The sequence below is a fragment of the Rhinolophus ferrumequinum genome, chromosome 16 (assembly GCF_004115265.2).
Source record: "Rhinolophus ferrumequinum isolate MPI-CBG mRhiFer1 chromosome 16, mRhiFer1_v1.p, whole genome shotgun sequence".
Classification (NCBI taxonomy): domain Eukaryota; kingdom Metazoa; phylum Chordata; class Mammalia; order Chiroptera; family Rhinolophidae; genus Rhinolophus; species Rhinolophus ferrumequinum.
Window position 1 is genome coordinate 37,876,625 of NC_046299.1, and position 15,342 is coordinate 37,891,966.

Here is a 15,342-nt window from a genome sequence, read left to right on the forward strand (position 1 = left end):
TTTCTGTTTGGGTTCTTTAACTGTGAGTAATCATTTTGAGAATCGGTCACCTTGTACCATGTATCAATAGTATAATACATTCCCCCTTTATTCCGGAGTAGCATTCCATTTTATGAATTTAATGTCATATATTTATTCACATGTTGACCGACATGTTGACAGTTTTGACTATTACAAATAAGACTGTGAACACTGACATACAGATATTTATATGTACATTTACTTTCATTTCTCTTGAGTAAATATCCAGGGATGAAACGTTTAAATGTCTTGAGGTGCTGCCAAACTCTTTCCCAAAGTCGGTGCAACGTTATATATTCCTATCAGCACTGTGTGAGTATTCCCATAAGCTCATGGGCCTTATACGAGTTTTCATTCCAGTGATTCTAATAGGTATGTAGACATTTCATTGTGGGTTTAATTCACATTTGCTTTATAAGAATTATATTCAGCATCTTTTCATGTGCTTATTTGCTATCCAGGTATGCTCAGTTAAATGTTCAAATCTTACTTATTTGTAGTTTGTTTATTATTTAGTTTCGGTAAGACATTACGGATACAAGTACTTTATCAGATATATGATTTTCAATCATTTTTCCTAGGCTTGTTTATTCTGTGGCTTATATTTTTCAATTCCCATAGATATTCACAGTCTTTGTTCTTGAACATAGTTACACTAGTTTTCCTTTAGAATCTTGCTTCTAAATTATTTTTTAGGCAAGACTGGAGTTGTTCTCTGTTTAGAACTAAGTATTCCCCACCACTAAGGCAAGACCCTTCTTTATATTCTCTCCAATGCCTTGTGAATCATGAGGTTTTCCGACTAACTGTTGGGAATAGGCACTATCCCAAGTCCTGCATCTCTGGGGAATTGTATCTCTAGTCTTTTTGGTGGTTCTTTCCAACAACCTTGGGTAGTTTCATTTAACAAATGTGTTAATCAGTATGTACCTAAACACTTGAGGAGGTCCCTTAAGATCAGCTCTCTCCTCTGTTACTTTGCTGAGCAATTCTAGTTGTTTTGTTACCCAAGCCCTGATTTCTCAGCTCAAGGAGGCTACCTGGATTTGCCTGGGTTCCACCTCTTTTTCCCTTGGCCTGGAAACTCTCTCATGGCAGCTAGCTGGGTTAACACTGAGTTCACCTCATTTATTTCTGATTCAGCCGGGTAACAATAAAATTTACCATATTTGTTTTTCATCCCTCATCTCTCAGGAAACACTATTCTGTTTGTTCCCTGATAGCATCTTGAAAAACATCAATTCACATACCTTGTGCATTTTTTCAGGCAACCTACTAAATTTAGTCTTAATATTCCATCTTCTCAGAAGTGGAAGTTGTACATTTTATTTGTCAATGCTTTGCCGCTGAGATGAACTTTGGAAATTATTCTATTTAAAATGTGAACACATTTAGAGAAACTTCACTTTAAAAATCTTTTGGATCAGCAGCTTCCTTGACTCCATTGTATTACTAAGGGATTGGAAGAAGTAATTAATCTAATGAGCTAATATTGTTTCTATTTCCCAGCACTCAACTGTAATTAATCTAGCACTGAATACATAAGAAACTGTGTATTTTACAAGTACCTGATGGAATTATACAATTAGATTCACTCTAGATAATATGTCAAATGACAAAAATGTGTGTGTTTTTTAACTGAGCATATTTTTATACACCTTGCAAACTTTGTAAAAAGCAATTATTGTATGTTACTTGTATCAAATTAAATAAAGTACAATGATTTATTTTTAATTTGGATAATTTGTATTAAAATAATATATGGATAATGTTTTTTAATTGCTTATTGATCTTTTGTCTATGTACATTAGTGCTCAAACAATTACCAGTACTCAAATGAGAGTAAATATATTTTAATATTTCAAATGAATTCAGACATTAAAGCTATTAACAATAATCTAATTATTTCCTTTGGAATTTTTAAAAACTAATCTAAATCTCATCTAAATGCATGAAGTTTATATTTTTAAAAGTCGTATTAGTTGAATATTTTTACTATTGCATCTTACTGGATATTATGAATAATCTTTTGAAAAATTCAGTGCAATTCTTGGTAACATGAAATAAGCCAAAGGAAAAGTGAAACATCTTTTTTCTTGAGGTTTTGTTGCTATTATTGCTGCTATTTTTCTTATCTACATTACCTACCAGAAGACACTGCCAAATAGCTGTTTCAACTAAAAAAGTGAAAAATGCAAATGCATTCAGCTTCAGTAAGAAAAATGAAAACCTTCTAGACATTTGACCTCTCATTTCCCCTTTATAAAGAAAGTGATTAGGTCATCTCTGACAGCTAAAAAGAATCATGAGGACTATTAATGAAACTTAGTATGTTAGAAAACCATCACGCAAAAAAATTCCTATACTGTCTGGTAGTCAAGATTAAATAAATAAATAAATAAATAAATAAATAAATAAATAAATAAATAAATAAAACATTAAACTCTTCATTTCAATGTAGACTTCTACTCCTTTGGTGAAAACCTGATTTTGTCTTAATTGGTAACTTGGAATACTATTTGCTTACTGAATCCTGCATGCCTTGAACTTAAAGCGACTAGAAATCTTTAGCTCTTTACTATCAAGGTAATAAAACTCTCAGAAAAAGAAAGAAAGAAACATTGACATTAAAAGATGAAACAGAAATAAAAATTTGTGAATGCCCTATCAGATTCTCAGAGTTCAGAGCTTAACTGTGGTAGGCCTATTTGTTCTTTTCTTATATGTGGATCGTATTTGTGTTTTGATATTTATGCTATAATTAACTCAAAAATTATTAGATTGTTTACAATTTCTTTAGTAATTTATACTAACTTTTAGCGGAGTTAACATCATGTACTTTAATAGCAACAGGAGGTCAAAATCATTTACTGTTTTGAAATAATGGGAAATTTTAAGTTAAATTTCAATCTTAGGTAGCCAGTGCTGTCACAAATGAGAGACACATTTACCTTAATTATAAAGCTTGACAAATGATTCTATATTGGAAGGCTATCTAGCAGTTTGTTACTGACTCAATTAGCTACAAGAGTTTACTTGAGCTGACTAAAAGTCAACATATTATTGGAATAATTTTAGTTCCGTTTCCATAGTAATAGTTTTACACACAAAATAATGCCGTAAATATCCAACAGTTTGTTTTTGTTGCATATGATAGCAGTATAGCCTTATGAACAAATCACGTGTCTGAGGTAATTGAGTGTGAGTAAAAACCAAAACACCATCACACTTTGTCATTTCTATCTCTCTGTTATTGAACAGGATCATTACGTAGAGTCACATACGGTTAATTTTTTTTTCTTGATTTTTTTATCTGAAATTTAATAAGCATCATTAGGAAAAATTATTCTATAGAGATGGGTATTGAAGACTAGGTGAATTATGGAAGTATAAATACAATATAAATAACATGTGAATGGATTGAAACATTTCACAAACAGTAGTACATGTGAAAATTTAGTGTGGACAAGCTCAATATGAGTCATATTGAAAGATTAAACCTTTTCACTGCTCTCATCATCTTTAATGGAAGTCTGTTGTTGTAAAAAAAGAAAGGGACACTTTTTAAACTAGTACTAATTAAATCTGCTTGAATGTGGTGCTCATTTCTAGCTTTTGTTCTTAGACAAACTGAAGAAGTGTGACTAAATGAAAGTTAATGGTCTGAATATCTTAAAACAACTCAAATGTTAAAGAAACTCAAGATGGGTAACTTAGGGACTAGAAGATACAATACGGGGTTTGAGAAACATGGGTGCCTTCAAATTATGGAGGAATTCTCTGTGTGCCTTTTGAGGACAGAAATAGACTTAGTTAAATATATGAAGTTATATGCAAACAATTTTTGATACTAAATAGAAAAAAACTCGTATTCTCATTTTCCTTTTCTATAAGCCCTTTCCTAGCTCCTTTGTTTAAATTATGAAATTTAATAGTCCAAGAGTTCTTTAAATACATATTATCATATTGTTTATAGATAAGAAAGTTGTAGTTCAGAGAGGGTAGGTAACGTGTCAAAAGTCACACAAATTGAATTAATGAAATTGAGTCCATACTACTTGTTCCATGTTTCATTCACTGTAGCCAGCTACTTCTCTATAGACTCTTTTATACTTTGAGGAATGCGATATGGATATTTTTTTCCCCTCTTCAGTTTATAAGAAAAATGAAAGCCTTTTGGATTGCTTCAGTTTTCAGTAAAACTCCCAATGGACCTAATTTTAGTTGTTTGGAAAAGCTCCCAAGCATACACATTCTTATGTCAAAATTGAAGAATTTTGGAAAAAAATCCTCAAATTTCTATAGGGTTCCATCTTTTGAAATAGATGAATTAAGAGATAGATTGAAGTCCAATCAGCACCCTTTACTTCTACAGTATGTGCTTTGTTTTTTTAAATTATGCTCATAGGATGATGGATTAAGTCAAGGAGTAACTATTTGGCTTATGGTCGAATAAAACGAATTTATGCTTATTTCCAGAATGGTCTTTCTTTAAATAGATGGCTTACGACATAATGCATTTTGCTTTTATACTTTCTAGGTTACAAAATCTGAGTTTATTCCTTTGCCGATTTTAATTCAGAGCTGCAACCTAATCCTAGGAATTCATTATAGTGGTTTACAGAAAATTCATATCCAATATTTTGTCAAATAAACAAGCAAAAAAAATGTCCCATACCCAATAAAACATGCAACATGGCTGTTCTTCCACACTGTTTATTTACCCTACTAGCACCCTATGTTAAGTGACATACATTCTCAGCACTCGTCTGGTTCTGATAAAGGGTGCAGTATACTTCAAGGAACAAAATACACTGCATATTCCACATAAAATAAAGCAATGTATTCCAGATATCATCTCTTTCACATAAATTAAACCACAATTTATTTCTGAATTTGTGAATGTGTGATATTTATATTTAGAACTATGAATCAGTAGGCTGTGTTATGCAAATGTAAATTTATATTATACATCACTTTTTAACTGTCAAAGAATTACGTTAGAGCTTATGCTGATAGTTGATTATGAGGTTCATAATATTACTGGCAAACAAAATAACAGCTATTTTCATCCAAAAAGACAATAGTCATCAAAAATAAATTCATAATAGCCATTATAATATAACAAAATGCCCTTTTGTATTTATGTCACTACATGCTATATAAATGTGCATCCTAGCAAATTGTGATAAAACCTGTTATAATTACTATGAGAAAATATTTATAAGTAAAAAATATCCTTGGAAAATCATTGGTTGGTTAATTTGAGTTATCTTTACATCTAAAATAAACCATGTATGGCATCAATGTTTGGCATATGGACAACTTGATTGTGGTAGACAGAATTCTAAAATGGTTCTCATGGTTTCTTCAATTCCAAATAGTCTCCAATGAAAAAATGATAACCATGAATTTCAATCTTCCAAAGCCACTTCTCTGAGCCGACCCGTAGTGCATAAATCAACTTCATGAGAATTTGAAAAGGTCTCCAACTCTGGAAATACAGAATAGAAAATTTATCCCATGTAAGTGGATCAGCTTTATTGAAACAATGAATGGATGGAAATCACAGGCTTAATTTCAGCCTTAATTCCCCTTCACAGAATCTGTGTTTGTGTAACAACCTTATTTCAGACTTCTATAGTCAACTGCTTACTAAACATCTCCACCTAAATTTATAGTATCTCAGCAGAAATATCATCTTCACTCTTTATCTTTGCTTTTCCACATTTATTCACTCTCTGTTCATAAATAATGCAGTTTCTCCGGCCAGATATATAGAATTAATTCTATCTATCTCTCTATCCCTATTCTATTCTTTCCATACTTCCCGTCGGGCCCTCATCACTTCTTCCCTAACTTTCTCCAGAAGCCTCCTGATTGAGCTCTCTTTTCCCAATCTAGCCCCTCTAATTTATGACTCACGGTGATGCCATCATGGTCTTTCTGTAATGCACACTAATTCTCTGCATATAACATTCCCATGTTAATCATAGCTTTCACAGCAAGATCCAGTTATCTGTTTGTCACTCATGACAGTTCATGATCTTCTTCCATTCTCTTTAGACTCATCTTCCATCATTTCTTCAAACACATTCTTTGGTCCAGTTGTGCCTTACTTCCTGATTTTTTTTGGAAGGCATTATGTGTTTCATGACTATTTTAAAATTTAATTTATTTGCCCCTTCTCCTTAGCTCCTTTGCATTGTCTGCTGTAGTCCTTATTCTCTATACTGTGAACATCGATTCACTTATTTCTCTCTGCCTTTAGATTCTAAGTCCCTTGAGGATAACTGCCATCAAGCAAACCATTTGATACATGTGGTCACTTATATGAAGAGTCTAGAAAAGAGAAGAAAAAAACAGTATTTATATAGGGCTTTATTACATGCCAACTGTTTTAAATTCACATAATTGTACTTTGAAAGTGAGATTCAAGCAAAGTATCATTACAGTTCTGAAAGAGAATAAAGATATTAAAATAAGATCCGTGAAGGTGGCAGACACTGACTTACACCTTGAAAAAGAGAATTTTCAGTCGTGTGAATGATATTCCAGGGCATAGACAAAGACATTGTCAGGAAATTATAGTTTGTGGCCAGGTAATATAAATCTAAATTCTATTTTATTGGGCATTTACATAGGCAGTCTTGGGAGATAATGGTAGAAAGCTTGGGTCATGACATAATGCTTTTAGAAACAAGTGGAAACATCTAAGTGTATATTTAATTCTGAGAGCAACAGGGAGTCAGTGAAGATTACTTTTGATTTCTTTGAGACCTAATTAAATCTCAGTTTAAGACCGTCTGGGAAAGTTCTCTTTCATTACTCAAAAATGAGATTTATCAATATCCAACCTTCTGGTCCTATTTAAAAGTAAGAATTTTCAAACTATTACTATCACACAAATGTACAAAATAGTTGCATGTTTACTCAGCCCACTGATAAATTATAAGCAACTAGGAAAAGAAATGTAGCTTATTTATCTTTTCCTCCCAAATCATATAGCACATTGTCTTGTGCAGAGAAGGTGACTGATAATAAAGGTCTGTAGCGTTAAACATTCTCCACGGTTTGATAGCTATCAAATTATTGGCATTCAAAAAAAAAATACAGTTAACTCAAAAAAGAAACCATATCTAGTTTACTTTGATTTTAAATTTCTCAAGGCACTTTAGGATCTTGCAGTCATCTGAGTAATCATGATACAGATTAATTCTCACTCTTTAGAATTTAAAGAAATGCATATGTGAATATTTTTCCTGTTTTCAATTTTAATACATTCAGCACTCAGCAAGAAATCTTTGTGCAGTGCACAACTCAAGAGTCAGACCTGTACTTATTGAACACTTCCATTCAAATTTACCTTACTATACTATATATTTAATTGATTTAAGACACTTTGTGTGTTTATGATTGTACTATACCATTTCAAGAGTTTCCTATTTAAAATACCAGCTTGCATGTTGTTTAGAAATAATTCCTATATTGCTACACTCTGTTACCTTATTAGTATTGTTTGTACTTGTTCCACTTGTGTGTATTGTTGTTTCTGGCTGTTAGGCTGGAAGAATGATAATGTTTTTGCATCAAAGCTATGCAGGGAAGTTGGTAGTTACTTTACAGTTAACATAATCCTCTTTGTATTTTCAAATCTTCTGTCGTCTTGGCTGTGTTGTACACAGGATGATACAAGATCAGGGGACACAAAAAAGTCTACAAAAGACAAGATCAAATATGATTACTGGGTACTTTTAGTTGCAGCCTAAATTGAAATCATTCAAAGGCGCTTCACATGTAGATGATGTAATCCTCCAGGGGTTTACTTCATTACATAAATGCCATTATCAACTAATTATATATTAAAAAAATCAAGTCAGTAAAAATTTATTGAGCACCTTTTATTGTGTAAAGTACTTTCCTGTACAACTAGAGTACTTAGACTTTCAAATATATAAATATATGTATTCTCCTTTGTTGCAGCTTAAAATTATTTTCAAATGGTCAACATTATGCCTCTAAATTTTTAAATCTACTGTCACATTTTCTTGTGGTGGAAGTCTGGATATTTGCGAGTTCAGTTTAGTTTGTTGAAGATATGACAGCACAGAAAGTGATAGGCAGGCTTTTTGTTCCTCAGCCTATTTATCCATTATGTCTCCACCACTATATTAACAGGCCAACAAGTATGAATGAACCTCCCAAGAGGATAAGCAGACCATGTTGCCCAGTGCTAAGGTAATTTATAGAAAGTACATGAAGTCCTCCCTGCCCTCAAGATGCCTACACTTAATTTGATTCATCACTTGTGATTTTTTTTAAACTAAGATGGGGATACTTAATTTTGGGTGACCCACTACTTGTTTGAAGTAGGTGCCATCAGGTCCAATATCCTTGTTTTACTGATGATATAACACACTCTCGTTTATAGATGGGAGCTGTGGCAGAAAATTGGGAGAGTAGTTATTGGCTACAGCGCAGTGTGCTAGACATTAAGCTTGCAGCTTAGAATCTAGATCTGTGCCCATATCGTACTTTCTTCTAAGTCTAAACTCAGAAGAAGACATATTCAGTGACTATCTGGAAGCCCCACATTGCCCAGAAAGCCCTATTTACACTGCATGTTAAGACACACAGATACACACACACAAACACACACACAGACACACACACACACACACACACGGTCTATTCTTGAACCACTTAAAAACGAAACAGTTTAAGAAAACTCAAATCAAAGTATAGTCTGTATTAGATAAGTAAGTGCTGCTATCAAAGAACAGCCTAGAGAATGTGGGGAAGAGTGTAGGTTTCCAGCAGAGTCATCGGCATCTCTAATGAGATATCCCTATGAGAACTGCTGGATGTTTGCATGGAATTTAGTTTGAATTTGTGAAAGTGAAACTTCTTGAAAGAAGTCTTTCTGTCATGCTTGGAAGCCCAGTGGGTGATGGAGTCTAATGTGAGCAGTTAGAGTAGCTGGCTGTAGGAGGATTTCCTCACTGAGTTAACGTACTGCCATCGTCTGCCGCCTAAACTCATTTGCGGCCACCAGCTGTCAAGGGGAGATTTTTACATTTAACAATAGGAAACACACATCTGGACACCAGATTTCTAGTAGGTTGTATAGAAATCTATCACATGCTTTTAGAAAGGAGAAGAATCAGTTCAGTTTTAGTTGTAAAATTGTTTCAGAATACTTATCATGGCTTTGTTTAGGTATATGCTTATGTGTGCATATTTGTGTATGTCTTTATAAGTATGTACATGTGTGTGCCTATAATTTTAGTTTCAGATGACACCTCCATTCCAGAATTCAAAATGTCTCATTGGTCCTGGAATATAGTCATTGAAATAAAAATAAAGACAGAGATTGCAATATTTAAATGACTATAGTGTAGTATATTTACTGACAGTCTTCCATTCTTGGATAATGAGTTAATCCACAGTTGTGAATTTTCTATATAATTAAAGTTAAAATCTTTAATGTTCACTGTTAATACTTTAAATTTTTCAATGGAAAATACATTAGATTCTTGTTGATCTTAACAGATTTTAATGCCATTGTAAATCTCATTATTTGTTACCACTTTGATAAACAGCATACTAAATATAATAAAGTACATAGTAAATCTTTTTTTCTATACATAACAATTCAAGAACAGCAATGTAGTACTGAATTGTGGATGTAGACAATGTCAGGGCTTACTCCCTTGCTCTTCCTCTCCCATCAAATGTTAGTCTTGTTTACATTTTGTTTTTCAGCAAAATGCCAAGTAATTACATGGTATTGAACTTAAAGGTCACCCTTAAATAATAATTTCCACAAATATTAAAAGTAAAAGAATTACCCTGGCTATGTCTATTTTTTTTCAATCATTTATTATTTTTGAAACTTGATATAGAATTTCGAGGTTACCAGTAAAAATTTATTGCGCACCTTTTATTGTGCAAAGTACTTTCCTGTACAACTAGAGTACTTAGACTTTCAAATATGTAGATATATGTATTCTCCTTTGTTGCAGCTTAAAAGTATTTTCAAATGGTCAATATTATGTCTCTAAATTTTTAAATCTACTGTCACATTTTCTTGTGGTGGAAGTCTGGTTATTTGCGAGTTCAGTTTAGTTTGTTGAAGATATGACAGCACAGAAAGTGATAGGCAGGCTTTTTGTTCCTCAGCCTATTTATCCATTATGTCTCCACCACTATATTAACAGGCCAACAAGTATGAATGAACGATCTTTTTTATTTTTTAATTAAATTTATTAGGGTGACATTGGTTAGTCATATTATAGAGGTTTCAAGTGTACATTTCTATAATACATCTTTTATATGTTGCATTGTGTGTTCACCACCCAGAGTCAGTTCTCCTCCCATTGCCATATATTTGACCCTCTTCACCCTCTTCTACCACCCCCTCCCCCCTTATCCTCTGGTAACCACTAAACTGTTGTCGGTGTCTATGAGACTTTGTCTGTTTGTCTTGTTCATTTGTTGCTTTCAGTTTTATATCTCACATATGCATGAAATCCTATGGTTCTTGACTTTTTCTGTTTGACTTATTTCACTTACCATGATAATCTCAAGATCCATCCATGATGTTGCAAATGGCAATAGTTCACTTATTTAAAGGTTATGTCCCCCTAGCACTTGGATGGAAGGACATAACCTTTAAGTAAGTGAACTATTGTTATTTCAAATACATTACAGGCTATAAATTGTCCAATGAGCCATTTGTGGAAAAGAAGGACCAAGGAGTACAGTATTCTAAATATATCTCTAAAGAATACAACACACTTAAAAAGAAATTCAGTATAAGACAATATGATAGGCATATGTATTATTTAAATTATGATGATCTAACAGTATTTTTGAGTCATCAACAGGAGCCAAAAATAAGTTTTAAAAATGCTTAGTAAAGCATCGACTAACAATTACCGTATCAATCTTCAGTATATCATTTCAATTCTTAGTTGATAAAATATCTATCCCTGAATACAATGCGTTTGTCTTTCTTAAAACAGACATAAATATGGGGGTGGCCAATTAGCTCAGTTGGTTAGAGCATCGTGCTGCTAGCACCAAGGTTGCCAGTTTGACCCCTACATGGGCCACTGTGAACTGCGCCCTCCTTAAAAACGGACAAACTATGTATACATGTGTGTGCAAAAAGTTGATGAGATTACTTTAACTGGACAAATAAATGCGTCCGGAAGAGACACTCCATTAGCAGCCACCTTTCCCCCTACTATCTTCTTCATCAACCGTACCCTCAGATCCTCTCTCACGGGGTTTTCCTCTTCTACTTTAAATGTTAGAGTCATCCTGGGCTTTTTGCTCTTTCTTTTCTGCACTACCTTGCTGATCATATCTACTCTAAAGGTTGAAAAGAAGATCTACATACAGAAGCATTCAAAATTCCTATTTCCAGTCTGGACCTAATCCCTGACCTCCAAATTGATGAAAGTGACTGCCTACTTATCCACTACACTTGAATTTCTAATTGACATCTCATAATGGATACATCGGAAACTGAACTTCGGATATGTAGATCAGATCTCCACTCCACAACATTCTTTCACATCTCAGCATGAGGTAATTCTATCTCTCCAGTTCTTCAGAACAAAAAGTTGGGAGGCCCTATTTAAATAGTTTCCAAATCAATGCCTCACCCCACGATTACCCTCTTCTGCCACTGGCACTCCCTCTTCCCCCTCCCTAGGGTGTTTTTATTTGTAGCACTTCTGCCACTACATTGTATTTATTACTTTTCTTCAATATCTGCACTATAATGTAAGTAGCAAATACAGGGAGAGAAGAAGGTAAGAAATTCTGAACACAGAACTAACTACCACCTAGAGAGTTTAGTTTAATGAGCTCCTAGACTTAGGAGGTGATATGAGAAAGGAAATAAGACTGACCATGAAAAAGAAAAAGAAAAAAAATCACATTTCTGCAATGGTATTTTGCTCAATACTTGATGACTGGAACTCATTTTTTTAAACATATAAATCATAAAGAAAACACTGAAAAAGAAAATGGACCCTAAAAACCAATACTACAGTATGCTAGGACTTATAGAGTTACCTCCATTTTTCATTATTTACTTAAGCACAAGAAATTCTAGGAAAAGCTTTCTGGCATTGTGAAAAGAATGTGAATTTGAGGAAGAGAAAAACTGACAGTTTTCTGTATCTGACTTCATTAACACTTCTGAAGGTAGTCTCTCGTCTGAATTGTTATTATCTATTGCTACCAGGGATAATATTTGCTATTGTGTGTGTGACTGGCAAGTAAGCATATCCCTAGATACTCTGCAAATGAGCAGAATCAAATATAAAACAGAGATGATGTACATCAAATGTGCCAACAGTCATACTCAACTGAGGGGGCTCCCATTTGTGCGACACAAGCTGGTCAATCACTTGGTGGGGAGACCTAATGTTCCTCCGCACCTGGCTTCTGCTTATGATAATAAGCCAGATTCTTCTCAGCAGGACAGTGGCTTGCTGAGCAGTTAGAAATTAAATTGTATAGTGGGTACATTTATCTTTAGGTTTCTAAAAGTACCTCGGAGGGCTTGATCTGCCTTCCTCATGACTTGGCGTCCAGCTTCTAGATAGCCCATATTTATGAGTTATGAAAAGGCAGATTTTGACAAAGTTGGTGTTTTTTCTCTTAAAAGTTTTGAGAAAAAGTATTGAATTCTGATGGTAAAATTGTAAGCATTAATGTCAAAAGTGTGGATCACATGGATCAGAGGGGAAATAGCATCTCTTGCCCTTAAATATCACACCTCATAGATCCTCAGGATTTTCGGGGGGGATTCTACCAAATCTCTGATACCTCACAATGGAGTCAGCCTTTATGAGATTAAAGACTTTTTTTTTGTGGGTATGCCAGAAATTTGCAAGAGGAATTGAATTATATTTCAGGAGGAAAATTCAAGGAGGTAATCTGAGAGTGGCTGCTCCTGTTTCTCCCAAGACCAAAGATGAGAACTGAGTTTAATATAAGAAAAGAAAAAAATGCATTTCCCTCACAAAAAAATAAGTTCCAGGAGATGCTTAGAAAATAATAGCTTTACTGTTAACAGTTATATTAAATTTTATGACTAATTACTGAATACTGAGCCATTCAAAGAACAGCTTCTTTCCTATTGAAACCCACAGCATGGGGGAAAAAACAAATGAGGCACTGGAGACAGTCTTCAGTTTGAATCCCTGCTTCATCACTTACCTAATCATTTTGAAGAGGCTACTTAATATCATTGAACCTCAGTTTCCCTACCTTTAAGATATCAGCAAAATATCTTAAAATTTGAACTAATAAAAGATCAAATAAATATAGCACAGTGGTTCATCAAAGCAGGTGTCCAAGACATAGTTATGAGCATGAATTAATGAATGTTAGGAATGGCATTTATTTGTAATTTTAATGTTATTAAGACAATCATAGTGAATGGCAGACTTTGCATAGTACTTTAATGCCTCATTATTTACAGAATAAATAAGATAATAAAATAAGAAGGAATATAATAGTAAGGAACCTGGGAGATCCTGTGGGAAGCACACATTTTTGAGTATTTTTTTCTTTTTTCTTTTTTTAATTATGAGTTTCAGGTGTACAAAACAATAAAATGATTAGACATTTACACACCTCAAGTCTACTACCCATCTGACACTGTGCATAAATATAATAATACCATTGTGGAATACTTACCTCACCATGGCTCAGTTGCTAATGTCCTCCAGCTTTTCTTCCTGTCAACTCTACTCTCAGCCCTCTTTTATAAATATTGGTTATTCATCTCTTTTATAAGAATTTACACTTGTTTCTAAATATATCTCTAAAAACAATATGCTTAAAAAGAAATTCAGTATAAGGTAATCTGCGAGGCATGTGTGTTATTTAAATGATGACAATTGAACAGTATTTTTGAGTCATCAACAGGAATCAAAAATAAGTTTTAAAAATGCTTGGTAATGTACAAACAGGATTTGCACTTACTTCCCTGAGATGATCCTGTAGGCTGAAACCATGTTGGGTTTAGGGTTAGTGATGTGGGATGCATGAAGGAAATTCCCCATAATTCTGGAGATGATTTTAGAGTATTGAGCATAATTCTATTGAGAAATATACTCATATTTAAATGTTCTTAAAATTCTTCCACAATATCAATGGCCTTAAGAAGGTGCAGTGGCCAGTTGTGCTATAGTGGAAACACCCAGGGTCAGGAACAAGCCAATATGTACACTAACTGTTCCAAGACTTTTCACAGCCATACGTTGGTGGTAATAAAGATCATGTTTATTCACGTTCCTAAGAAATGATAAGGTGTAACAGAATAAAACATGTACAGTTATCATCTCTTTTGAAAAGGACTGTCCAAGAAGTTGGTATCACAGTGGCTCTTTTGGAGAGGTTGTGAGTAAAGAAAACATATCGATACCAGTTGCCATTTACTGTGTTTTATTGTGGTCAATGCCTCCAGGATAATTTTTCACAATGACCCATAATAACAAATAGCAAATCTTGTCAATATCAAGAGACTTAGAAAATAACTGCATGGGGTATGGATTAGAAAAAAATTGATGAATATCATATTTATAACTGTTATTTTGGAAATAATTGGAGGCTATAGGTGAGTGAGACTTGCACCCTCGATTCTCTTTACAACAATACAAAGAGAGTCTTGAAAACCTCATGAAAGATAAATCTGGGTGGAGTAGTAGAACAATGATATACCATATATTTTCTCTATAAAATCACTTTACTTTTTGTTTATTTGTTTAAAACTATAGTTCATGAAAACTGCTGACTTTATTTTCACTCCCTTGTGGCAGAGATGGTTATTGCATTATATAAAATACAGGCTACATGGCATATATGACATTCACTGCAGACAATATTGGGCCAATAAGAGGTGTGTAGGGTTGCTGTTTGTGTGAGGCACGCTCCGTCACCGGCAGTCGGCCTGTGCAGTCTAGGCAGAGAGATGACTGACTTCTAATTTGGTGAGACATGCCAAATGTATTAAGCTGCCAAACTGATAACTCTAAAAAATGTAGTATTGCTTTTATTTTAAAACATTGCTAAGATTGCCTGGTCCTGAAAAGTGTATGTTTTCCTACCAGTAAGACCAACTTGAAGCCAATTTCCAAATTCCTAGGGAAGAGTGGAAAACATTTTTAAAAAAGATATACCTAGACTTGACATTTAGAAAATAATGACTACATTTCAACTAGATAAAATAAGAAAGGATGAGTTTGCAGCTCTCTGGAGTTATTTTTTATTTTTTATAGCCATTAGTCTGGT